This window comes from Zalophus californianus, chromosome 9 (assembly GCF_009762305.2).
Source record: "Zalophus californianus isolate mZalCal1 chromosome 9, mZalCal1.pri.v2, whole genome shotgun sequence".
NCBI classification, from domain to species: Eukaryota; Metazoa; Chordata; class Mammalia; order Carnivora; family Otariidae; genus Zalophus; species Zalophus californianus.
The window spans coordinates 60,815,678-60,825,638 of NC_045603.1; positions in this window are offsets into that span (position 1 = coordinate 60,815,678).

The following is a 9,961-nucleotide window of genomic DNA, read 5'->3' on the forward strand; positions in this document are numbered from 1 at the left end:
GCTGGCTCAGTCGGTGGAGTGTGCGACTCTTGACTTCAGGGTCCTGAGTTTGAGCCCCATGTTGGGCATAGAGCTTGCTTTAAAAAAAGAGAGAGGGGGCGCCCGGGTGGCTCAGTCGCTAAGCGTCTGCCTTCGGCTCGGGTCATGATCCCAGGGTCCTGGGATCGAGCCCCGCATCGGGCTCCCTGCTCCGCGGGAAGCCTGCTTCTCCCTCTCCCACTCCCCCTGCTTGTGTTCCCTCTCTCGCTGTCTCTTTCTCTGTCAAATAAATAAAATCTTAAAAAAAAAATAAAAATAAAAAAAGAGGGAGATGTGTAAGGTGGATCGAAAGACCAAGAAAGCAAATAGAAATGAAGACACAAACTGACCCAGGGAAGGGGGAAAGAAAAAGACATATATGTTAGGTAGATTTTAAATTAGATGCGAGAGGTGCCTGGGTGGCTTCGTTGGTTAAGCGTCTGCCTTCAGCTCAGGTCATGATCCCAGGGTCCTGGGATCAAGACCTGCATCAGGCTCCTTGCTCAGCAGAGTCTGCTTCTCCCTCTCCCTCTGCCTGCCACTTCCCCTGCTTGTGCTCTCTCTCTCTCTCTGTCAAATAAATAAAATATTTACAATTAATTAAATTAATTAGATGGGCAAATGGAGAGAGAAATAGAGGGATAGAGAACGGGGAAAGCTGATGTAGAGACAAAGTTAGGTGAAGGCAGAATGTCCCAGTGACAGAAAGAAGGGAGTAGAACTGGAGAGAGTGATGTAGACAGACAGAAGGAAGGGTAAACAGAAAGCTGCACAGAGATAGAAAGGAAAGAACAAAGGGTTCCAGAGAAGGAGGCTGAGAAAGAGAACACTGAAAGGACTTGAGAAATGTAGAGGGGTACTTAGGGGCTCTTGGCTTAGGGCCTAGCCCTGGGCAGATGCCCGGGGCTCTTACTTCCAGCTTCCTATTGGTCACTTCTCCAAACCGCCAGCCCCGCCCCCAGGACAGTGGATTCTGACGAGCTGTGTGGATGGGATCCCAGGGGCGCTGCAGGGTTCCCAGCTTCCCTTATCCCCATGCCAGATGAGCATGGGTGTAGCAGGTGGGATTATTGCTGGAAGATTGAGGTCATGAGACTGCGTGAGCACACAGAGATTTGAAAGACAGGACATCCAGGCAGAGAATGCCAGGTTCCTAGAAGCAAAGGACCATGAAGGATGTCATGACATCCAAGGGGAGGGAAGAGCCAGGAACCCTCTGTTCAACTTTGTCTTCTGATCCAAGAGCCACTGACCTTCTTTGCCTGACTCGAGATGAGAGGTAAGGGGTCCAGAGACTCTTGGGTCAGTCAGGGAGATGGGTGGAGGTCCAAGGGGCAAGAAGTAGCCCCTTAACAAAGAATCCCCTCCTGCCTCTAGAGGAGGAATGCACCTTATCCACGCAAACTACAGAGATGATGAGCCAAGAAGGATCTCCAGCAGAGGCTGAACTAGAGGAAGAAAATGGCTAACTTGCTCACCTTCAGCAGCCATGAGGGAGGCTCTGAGAAGCACGCTTTCCATTCCAGAAGTTGCAGAAAAGGAGGTTCTGGACCCAGCAGGAGCATGTCCAGAAACTAACATCAAGGCAGATGCCCCGCTCTCAGGGACTGAGGGGGAGGCCGGGGCTCTGAGCAGGCTTCTGCCTCTGCCTGTCTGGGCGAGGGGTCTGGCTGATCCCTCTCCTCGCTCCAGAGCTTCTGTCTCCCCTGCAGAGGAAGCAGCTAGCAGAAGTGCTCCAGGAGACTGACAGTCTCTCGGGGGGGGGGGGGTGCAACAGCCCAGCTAGACTATCAGACAGTGCCTCTGAGAGGGGCGTTGTCCCCTGAAACAGCGGCCAGTGGAGCCTGGAGGAGCCCCTCGGCCACAGCCACAGCTGTCGCTGCAGTCCAAGCAGGAACTTGGACAGGCAGCTCGGCCTTTGGAGCAAGGGGAAATTGGGCAAGATGAGGGGTGGCAGCAGGTCAAGTGCGGACCAGTGCATGGGATGCAGGAGCTGTGGGGACAAGTCAAGGGCAGGCAGGCAGGGCAGGGAGGGCAAGGGCAGGTACAGGGTGGGCCAGGGAGGCCGGGACAGGAGGGGCAGGTGGCTGCATAAGAGGGATACGCAGTGCAGGAGCAGGTGGGAGGAGGACAGCTAGGGCAGGGGCAAAAACAGGCGGAGGGGTGACAGGACAGACAAGGAGAGGCAGCTGGCGGGCCGTGCCCCGAGGGGGGAGGGGGCTGTTGGTGGGTAGCCTTCTTGTTCCGAGGCCCCAAGCGTAGGCCCAGAGAGAAGTCCATTCAGCGGCAGGAGCAGCCAGGCTGGGGGTTGGGTGAAGGGAAGGGCAGGGGTGAAGTAGGAGGGGCGGACTGAGAGAGGCAGGGGTGGGGGCAGGATTAAACCTAAGACAGGGCTGAGCCTTTGCTGATCCTGCTGGGCGCTCGGGCCTCCGCAGCTAGCCCTCCCCTTCCAGGCCTGCCCAGCGATGCTCTCCTGGAATGCTACCCTCCACTGAAAACTCTCTGCACCACAGCAGAACCCGTTCCTCAAATATGACACTCGCTTTCATGCCTCCAGTCCTTTGTTTCCACCGTTCCTTCTGCCCTGCTCCCAATGCTCTTTTTCTTTTTGCTGCCTGGTGAGGTTCTCTCATCTCTGAAGTCTTCCCCTTTATTCAGTCAAAATGTTTTTTTCTTGAGCTCCAGGCACCTGACACCTGCCTGGGTAAGGAAGGACCCCTGCCCAGCGCGCCCTGGCCCTGACGGCCACCACCGGCCACCGCCGGCCCTGCCCTGGCTGCCTCTAGCTCCCAGACTGTCCCCCGAGGGCATTTAGGGAAGCAGCCCCAGCTGCCACCCCAGAACTGTCTGAGACACCGAGCCAGGGATGTTGGCGGGAACTGGCAGTGGAGGGAAGATGCTTAGATTCTGGGGATTTCCAGCCAGGGCAAATCCCAGGTGTGGGGGTGGGGGTGCCCAGCTGTCTCTGGAAGACTGACAACCAGCCTGGACAATTATTATTTGAGGACTTATCGTGTATCAGGGAGTGAATAAGGCAGCTAAGTTTCCTCTTTTATAGAGCTCCCATAAAAGTGAGGGGTGGGGCACGGTGGGGAGCAAAACCAAACAAGTAAATAAACAAATACACAGGCTTATTTCAGAGCATGAGAATGGCTGTGGGAAACCCAGGGTGCCCTGATGACAAGTGGCTCAGAGGGGTGGGCCCATCAGCAGGGGCAGCTAGTCAGCCCCCAAACTGTCAGGTATGACAGGGCTTAAAGGTTTGGGGCGAGATACAATCTGTCAAGCCCCAGCGGACCAGGGGAGAGGTGCCTGAGGCTGAAGGTATCCCAGGTGGCTGGGCTGTGCAGAAAAACAAAGCTGAGGAGGGGATAAGGAATGTGGGAGGTTGCAATATCAAATTTGGTGGTCTGGGTGCCTCGGTGGCTCAGTCAGTTAAGCGTCTGCCTTTGGCTCAGGTCATGATCCCAGGGTCCTGGGATTGACTCCCTGCTCAGCGGGGAGTCTGCTTCCGCTTCCCCCTCTACCCTTCCTCCTGCTTGTGATCTCTCTCTCTCAGGCGCGAGCTCTCTCTCAAATAAATAAAATCTTTTTTAAAAAGATTTTATTTATCTATCTGACAGAGAGAGACACAGCGAGAGAGGGAACACAAGCAGGGGGAGTGGGAGAGGGAGAAGCAGACTTCCCACGGAGCAGGGACCCCGATGCAGGGCTCGATCCCAGGACCCTGGGACCATGACCTGAGCCGAAGGCAGACGCTTAACGACTGAGCCACCCAGGTGCCCCTCAAATAAATAAAAGCTTTAAAAAAATAAAATTAAATTAAGTGGTCAAGGAAACTGTCACTGAGAAGCGATATTTTAGCAAAGACCTGAAGGAAATGAGGGAGAGAGCCATGGAAAGATCTAGCCGAAAGAACATTCAGCAGAAGATTGGGGGTGGGGGTGGGGCGGAGATGGCAACACTCAATGGGACTGGGGGCAAAGGCGAGAGTCCTAATGGCACAGGTAGAGATCAAGGCAGGGACCCCAACCTGCAAGGCCCTGGGAACCCCCACAGGGGCTTGGATCTCAGTCCAGTAAAAGGGAAAACTGCAGAGGGTTTTAGGCAAGAAAGCGTATGGGTCTTCTTGGTCTCATGCCTGACCCCTGGTTAGAAAGTTCTGCTTCTTATGTAATTGGTGTAACCACTTTGGGAAACAGTTGGGCATTATCTGATAACTGAGATTGCCTATAGGAACACTTTGACTCTTAGGCTTGGTTTGGCTTTTTAAATAAGCTTAAAAGCCCCAATGTGGGGCTTGAACTCACGACCTTGAGATCAAGAGTCAGCATGCTCCATTGACTGAGCCAGCCAGCTGCCCCATGACTCTTAGTTTTATAGCCTGGAAGAACTCTTGCATGTATGTCCTGGGAAACATGTCCAAGAATGTTCTTAGCAGCATTGTTCATGATAGGCATACTGAAAACAACTCAAACATCTACCAACAATAGGATAAAAACATAAATTGTGATGTATTCACGTGACTGAGTACTATGCAACAATAAAAAGACAGTTATGTGCAACCACTTGGATATGTCTCACAAACAGGAAGTTGAACAAAAGAAGACACAAAAGAATAATACAGTATCATTTCATTTACATAAACCTCAAAAACAGGCAAGACTAAGCAATATTGTTTAGGGATGCATGCATAGGTGCTAAAAGTATAAAGAAAAACAGGGTAGGGGCACCTGGGTGGCTCAGTTGATTAGGCGTCTGACTTCAGCTGGGGTCATGGTCTCAGGGTCCTGGGATCAAGCCCCATGCCCCCATGCTGGGCTCCCTGCTCAATGGAGAGTCTGCTTGTCCCTCTGCCCTTCCCCTGCTCATGCTCCTGCTCTCTCTCTCTCTCAAATAAATAAATAAGATCTTTAAAAAATCCAAGGAAATAATTATCACAAAAGTCAGGATGGTGGTTACTTCTTAGGGGAGGGAAGGAATTATGGGAAGAACACATGGGAGCTTCTGGAGCACAGGAAATACTATTTCTTGACTTGGACGGCAGTTAAGTAGGTACTCTGTTTGTTCCAGTTTATCTGTACCCCCCTTTTTTTTTAAGATTTTATTTATTTATTTATTTATTTGAGAGAGAGAGAATGAGAGATAGAGAGCACGAGAGGGAAGAGGGTCAGAGAGAGAAGCAGACTCCCTGCTGAGCAGGGAGCCCGATGTGGGACTCGATCCTGGGACTCCAGGATCATGACCTGAGCCGAAGGCAGTCGCTTAACCAACTGAGCCACACAGGAGCCCCATTTGTACCCCTTTCGTAATGTATTTGTATATTCTGTCCAGAAAGAGAAAATAAGGTATCGCTTTTTTTCCTCTGGTCCATGCCACCTTGTTCAGATAGGGATGCTGACGTTAGATATTTCCTAGTCCATATACCTATCTTTCCCACCAGATCTCAAGGACAGCGGCCTTCCTTGTTTTTTTGGCACCTATCAATGCCTGGCATGAGGCAGGTAATAAATGTTTGCTGAGTTGGATTGCATTGAATTTCCCAAGTCTCTAATCCCATGGAGAGAGGGGCAGTTGCGGAAGAGGAGGAAGCCTTCGGTGGTGAAGTGTGCTCAGGATCACCAGGACCTGGGTTCCCGCCTTAGCTTTGCCACTTCCTAGCTGTGTTATTTGGCCAAGTTGCTTAACATCTCTGGTTCTCAGCTCCCTCTTCTGTGAAATGGGGATGATAACTGCTACCTCTCTGGACTGCTGCGTGGATTAAGGTGAATGCCTAGCACAATGCCTGGAACACCGTAGGGGCTCAACAAAGGATAGCTTCCCAACCCCCCTGGCCCCAGCCCCACATCTTTTCTTCAAAGGAATCTGCTAGATGGAGCAGCCAGATATCAAAGATGGCCCCAGAGAGTGGGACAACATCTTTGGGGGAAGCCCCTGAAGCTAAGGTGGATCTGTAGTCTGGTAGAGAGCTGGCAGACAGGGAGATCCAACTGAAGCTGAACCGATCCCAGGCAGTCGGTGGGAGCTGGCAGGGGAGATAGGACACCAGGGTTCTGGGAGTTTCCATCTCGGGGAAGTCCCAGGTGTGGGTGCAGGGGTGCCAGGCCGGCCCCACCCAACACCCTGGCTCCAGGGGATGTGGGCACAGGGAGGAAAGTGGGTCAGAGCAGGGCTGGAATTTAACCCCATTGGTCCCATGACCTCTTTGCCAGCTCCAGAGGCCGCAGGGCCACAAAGAAACCTGCTCCCTCCTCCAAAGGGCCTTCCATTCCTTTTCCTCAGAAAGGAAGAATCTTGGCACCTTGGTGTCTAGGCAAGAGGAACTGGAAGCCCCCCAGTGGACAGAGGAGAGATAACCCTCTAACCCCTGGATTGAGGTTCTGTACAAAACACTGCTACACCCGCCCACGTGATGACTGGCAGACACCTGGAGCTCTCACCTCACACATACTCCAGGCAACTAGCCCAGGGAGTGGGCCAGGTCAGGGCTGGATCAGGGAAGGGGAAGGGCGCATGGCAGAGCAGCTTGGAGGAGAAGGCTTTTCTGTCTGGTGAGGCTCCAGCTAGGCAAACACAGGAATCCCTCACTCCGGGGGATTTGCCAACAATGTGGGGCCTTGTTTTCTGTGTATAATCTGAGACCCAAGCCTGTGGTTTCCTCTTCCCTATCTGTGCCTCTATTTCCCTTTCCGGAGGAGGAAATGAAGGAGTGGGGGGGGGAATCACTCCAGGGTGGGGTCACCAGGTATCCCGGGGCCCCCGCTTTGGCCTTTAGGAGGTGCTTATCATCTCTCCCTTGTAGCATATCAAAATCCACGTGGGGAACAGGAATGGAGGGACCCTCTTCTTTCTGGGGGGAGCAGGGTGGCTGGGAGCCAGGACCCTGTTCCAGGCCTGTTGCCCATATTCTTTTGTTGCCTTCCTTTCTCTCTACTCTCCTCCTCAGCTTTTCCTGGAAGCCTTTCCTGATCTCCTGGGCTGGGGGGACATCCCTCCATTATCCACTCTCATTGTACCTTATGCCTCTGCACACTAGTTATCACTTGTAATTGCGTGGATTATCCGGTAAACATCTGACTCCCCCAGCAGATTATGAGCCCGAGGCGGTATTCCCAGGGTCTAGTACAGTGCGGGGTACACAGTGGATACTTAGAGGAGATCTGTTGAATTAATGAAGGGTGCATGTTCAGGGAAGAAACCCCTAGAATTGCTTAGGGTAGTCCTCAAATCCTGTGTTCCAAAATCAAGGCCTTATTCCATGTGGGGATCTGGGTGGCACTGAGGCCAGTAAGGGGTCTTCTACACACGAATTCATTCACCAGGAAAGCCAACAAACCGGCAAGCGGGAGAAGAGGCCTGGTCAAAGGGGTGGAATTGAGCAAGCACCCGGGGCAGGGCTGGCACCGGACTTGGCATGGGGCAGGTCTAGGGGGAGGAGGTGGGAAAGGAGGGGAGGAAGGGAAAAGAGAAGACACGTGTTGTACAAAACATGTTTTCATCACACTCTCCCTGGGTGCCCTGGCCTCCAAGCTCCGATGGCACTTCCGTGCCTTAATGATGTCCTTGGGGGCTGTAACACAGCTCCCCCACCTCCCACAGACATCTGCCAGCCACCTCTGAGCAAGGCATAGGATGTCCTCCCCAGCTCCAGAGTGGGCACGGGGTAATTACCCAGTCCATGTCCTCATGTTCCTGGGGAGAGGGCAGGGTGACAATGAGGGGTGGGGCAAAGAAGCACAGCCAGGGCAGGTGGGTCAGACGTTCTGTCAACACGATCTCTCCTTTTTTTTTTTTTTTTTTAAAGATTTTATTCACTTATTTGAGAGAGAGAGAATGAGAGACAGAGAGCACGAGAGGGAAGAGGGTCAGAGGGAGAAGCAGACTCCCCGCCGAGCAGGGAGCCCGATGCAGGACTCGATCCCGGGACTCCAGGATCATGACCCGAGCCGAAGGCAGTCGCTCAACCAACCGAGCCACCCAGGCACCCCGATCTCTCCTTTTGGTCTTTGTGATGAGGGAAGCAAAGGAAGCCTGGTCCTACGGCCCCCAAGAAATCATTTCTCCAAGTTGCCAGGGTGACCCGGTGGAACAAGCACAGAGTAAAGTCTAGAACTAAGGATGACAGAAGAGTTCTCCAACCGGCTTCCAGAGTAGGAGGCCCTCTTCCCAAGTCTCCTCCTGGAATCCCTGCACGGAACACCAGTTCCATTGTAAGAGGGAGAGAAGAAGAATCCGAACCCCTCACAATGCTCCACTTCCCTGATCCCCAGTCTGCGGGCTTTTTGTTTTGACTTCCAAACAGACCCCCGTCATTGGGTCCCAGGGAGGGGCGGGGGCGGAGGCGCGGCAATCCCAAGGGGAGGGTCCGGCACAGGGCGGGTCTTCCTGGGCATCGCCCCCTGGCTGCTGTCCTTGGCTGGGGACGGAGCAGGCCACCAGAAGGGAGGAGCCACAGTTACTAAAGAAGGATGGATGGACAAACACCCACCAGAGACAAAGACAGAGGCAGACAGACAGACAAACCAAGACAAAGAGAAGGGCAGAGACAGATGGAATTTTAGACCTGCTGACTCTTCCCAGGCTACCACAAGTGTTTGGTCCCCATGCCCACCCCCACCCCCCGCCGTTAGCTTCCCTGCCCCCATCTGCTACCCCAGCTACACAGTCCTAGAGCCCTAGCTCTTGGCCTCGGGGAACAGCCTCTGAGCCCCCTTAAGAAGGAGGGGGGGAAGAGTTGAGAGAGGAGATACCCAGCAGGAAGAGTGTCGCGGGGGTGGTGCCTGGTTCTGTGTCAGGATGCCCGGCCAAGGGCCAGGGAGGGAGTGGTGCCCTCGCCCGGTCATGAGGACAGGAGACTCATTCACTGTAAACCAAGTACAGATGTGCTGGGACGGGGAGAGGGAATTAGGGCCACATTCACAAACCACAGTTGGGTCCGCCCTCCTTCCACCAGCCCCCAGCATCAGGGCAGGAGGGGTTAACTTTGCAGCCTCCTGGCAGGATCCCTGCCACATGGGCCAGACGCCATCCCACCCCAGCCTGGATGCTTGGGTCCAACTCCCTGACACTTGCCCCTCCCACACGGCTGAGTGCTGCTCCCAGGGTAACCAAGCAAAGTCAACAGCAGCCAGGCCACCTGGGGACGGGACCCTGGAGTACCTATTCCCAGCTCTTTCCACCCCTGGAGTGAAAGGGAGGGCCTTGTCTGCACCCCCATTGACGTCTCCTGTTCTCCTGAGAAAGCCACAGCATGCCCCTTCTTTCCCCCTCTCCATCACCTGACTCTGGCTACAAAAAGAGCCCTTTCCTAGGAGGGAGGACATCTGGCCCCCAGGGTGGCAGTGAGGACAGAGCAGAGTAATTTCTGCACGGAAAATGTGATGACGTGATCAGGAGCCCACGGCCCCAGTGCTGGCCACCCTGGGATTGTTGCTGGGGGAAGGTCCTTTGGGTGCGGATCTTTCCAGCCCAGTTCAGCCCCTATTACTGCTCCCCTTCTCGCCTTTCTCGCTCCCACCCTTCATCTCGTTGGGAGTGTCTGGGGTCCATGCACAGAGCCTGGACTTCAGACCCCTTCTTTTCTCTCACTCTGTCTTCAGTAGAATGGGGACAAACCCCTGGGTTCCCACTGTTGGGCTGAGAGTCTTTGTGGTCATGTTGAAGTCAGAGAGTGTCCCCATCAGACGCTGACACTGACACTGACCCTGGGCATGCGTGCACGCGTGCGCGTACACACACACACACACACACACACACACACACACACACACACACACACACACAGAGTCAATAACATTCGTGGCGCATCTACCAGGCAAGCAGGCGCTGGTTAAGGCAGACACACACCCTCTGCTTGGGCTTTCTCCCTCACACCCAGCCCAAGGCTCCTCCCACTCCCAGCTACAGTTCCTCCTGCCCTCACCAGTCTCTCCTCCGCCAGACC